This window comes from Schistocerca americana, unplaced genomic scaffold (genome assembly GCF_021461395.2).
Source record: "Schistocerca americana isolate TAMUIC-IGC-003095 unplaced genomic scaffold, iqSchAmer2.1 HiC_scaffold_1183, whole genome shotgun sequence".
Lineage (NCBI taxonomy): Eukaryota > Metazoa > Arthropoda > Insecta > Orthoptera > Acrididae > Schistocerca > Schistocerca americana.
The window spans coordinates 1-1,994 of NW_025725246.1; the positions used below are offsets into that span (position 1 = coordinate 1).

The 1,994-nt window shown below is 52.8% G+C and overlaps 1 non-coding gene across 1 annotated transcript; it reads right to left on the reverse strand.

Annotated features, from left to right (window-relative positions):
- Positions 1–1,047: 1,047 nt before the first annotated feature.
- Positions 1,048–1,131, reverse strand: Trnal-uaa. Its single transcript has one exon. It is a non-coding gene; the product is annotated as a tRNA-Leu (tRNA).
- Positions 1,132–1,994: the final 863 nt, after the last annotated feature.

Below are 1,994 nucleotides of genomic sequence, written 5' to 3' on the forward strand. Positions count from 1 at the left end.
GTTCTGCGCCTAGTTACGGTATGTCGCCCTAGCAGCACCAGGAAATCGGGTTCAGTGGTGCTCGCGTCGCACTCGGCGTTGAGCGCCTGCAGCGCTATCGCCTTCGGCCTCTGGCGCCAGGAGGGAAGGCGACACATCACGGCGCAAGCAGCGCGTAGCAGAAGGCGGTGGTGGTGTGTCGGTCAGCATGGTTGCTTCCCAAGTAGCTGCTCCGGGTTCGAAGCCCGGACATCGCACGGAAGTTGTCTCCTTTACCCAGGAGAGTGTTTTCAACGGTACGAATGGTTTCCCTTCTCCCCTCGTAGGCTAGTGCGGATTACGATTCACAGCATCGTGTGTCCCCATGTGTCGACTTGTCTCGACTTTGCTCGGCTGACGCAAAAGCTGACGCTTGCAAATGGGCGTATATGTAGAGGACAGGCGCTAGAAACGACTGGGAGAGGCCACATCAACAAACACACAACGGACCCTTTCATTTGACTGTGGCCGCATGTTCGCGCCTTTGCGTACCGAGAGCAAGAGGGGGGTCAGCGTGCTGGACCGTACCATTACCGCACAGCAGCACCAAAAACGAAGGAAAAAGGCAAAACTGAAGAAACCAAGACACGCGGACTTCCCAGTTCGTCCCCAGCCGAGCACTAACCACGGCCAACGCTGCCTAATTTCGGTAATCGGACATGAACCCGTGTCGTTGGCACGGCATACAAGTTGGCGAGAATGTTGCCAGACGTGCGGACGTCTTAGTCCGTGTACAGATCACTTGGGATTTGCCTGGACAGTCTCTCGCGTTGCCTTTTAGGGAAGGAAAATGGAATAGCCCTGAGCCACAACACAACGACCACGGAAACGTCCGTGAGAAGAGCTAAAACTCGGCACGAGAAAAATATGTTCCGCTATTTGTTTTCGGCCGCTCGAGCTATCGGACGTGCGACGCCTGCACTGCTGTCACTGTCGTCTCTAGTAAAATCTCCACGGCGTGTTTGTGCGTAATGTACTTGTTCTATAAGATGAAGGGAGTATGTTAGTTTCAGAATGTTTAAAATGCATTGTCAGATGTGGGGTTCGAACCCACGCTCCCTTACGGGAACCAGAGCTTAAATCTGGCGCCTTAGACCGCTCGGCCAATCTGACGTGCGAGACAAGCGCTCCAGTGACTTCCATCTCTAGCAAGATCTCTGGAGCCTCACTCCGAAACCTCTTTCTTTTTTCGGTAGAATGGAATTATGTGAGTTTAATAATATGTAAGACGCAATGTCAGATGTGGCGTACTAAACGCACCCTCGCTTTCGGGAACCAATGTGGCGCATTGGACCGCTTTCTTCCGTCGCTTCCAGTTTGAACTGTAACTAGCAAAACTGTATTAGTAATAGGAACATTTTCACATTGATGCAAAGAAAACTAGATATTAACGAACGGCGAATAAGACCGTTTCCTAGCAACAGCCACGCTTTGCATTACGCACTCGTGGGAAGCCAATGAAATACTTCATGTGAGGCTCTAACTGTCGGCCTTCACTTTACAATACTTAGGCTCTGCCCCGGTGGTACCGACGCATGCATACTGAAACGCCTTTGGATCGTCAGTGAGTACTTCATATTAGAAATTTCGTGTTCGCCCTGATGCGCATTAAAGGGCCAATTTATCAGAGAAAGTCAGTTCTGCGCCTAGTTACGGTATGTCGCCCTAGCAGCACCAGGAAATCGGGTTCAGTGGTGCTCGCGTCGCACTCGGCGTTGAGCGCCTGCAGCGCTATCGCCTTCGGCCTCTGGCGCCAGGAGGGAGGCGACACATCACGGCGCAAGCAGCGCGTAGCAGAAGGCGGTGGTGGTGTGTCGGTCAGCATGGTTGCTTCCAAGTAGCTGCTCGGGTTCGAAGCCCGGACATCGCACGGAAGTTGTCTCCTTTACCCAGGAGAGTGTTTTCAACGGTACGAATGGTTTCCCTTCTCCCCTCGTAGGCTAGTGCGGATTACGATTCACAGCATCGTGTGTCCC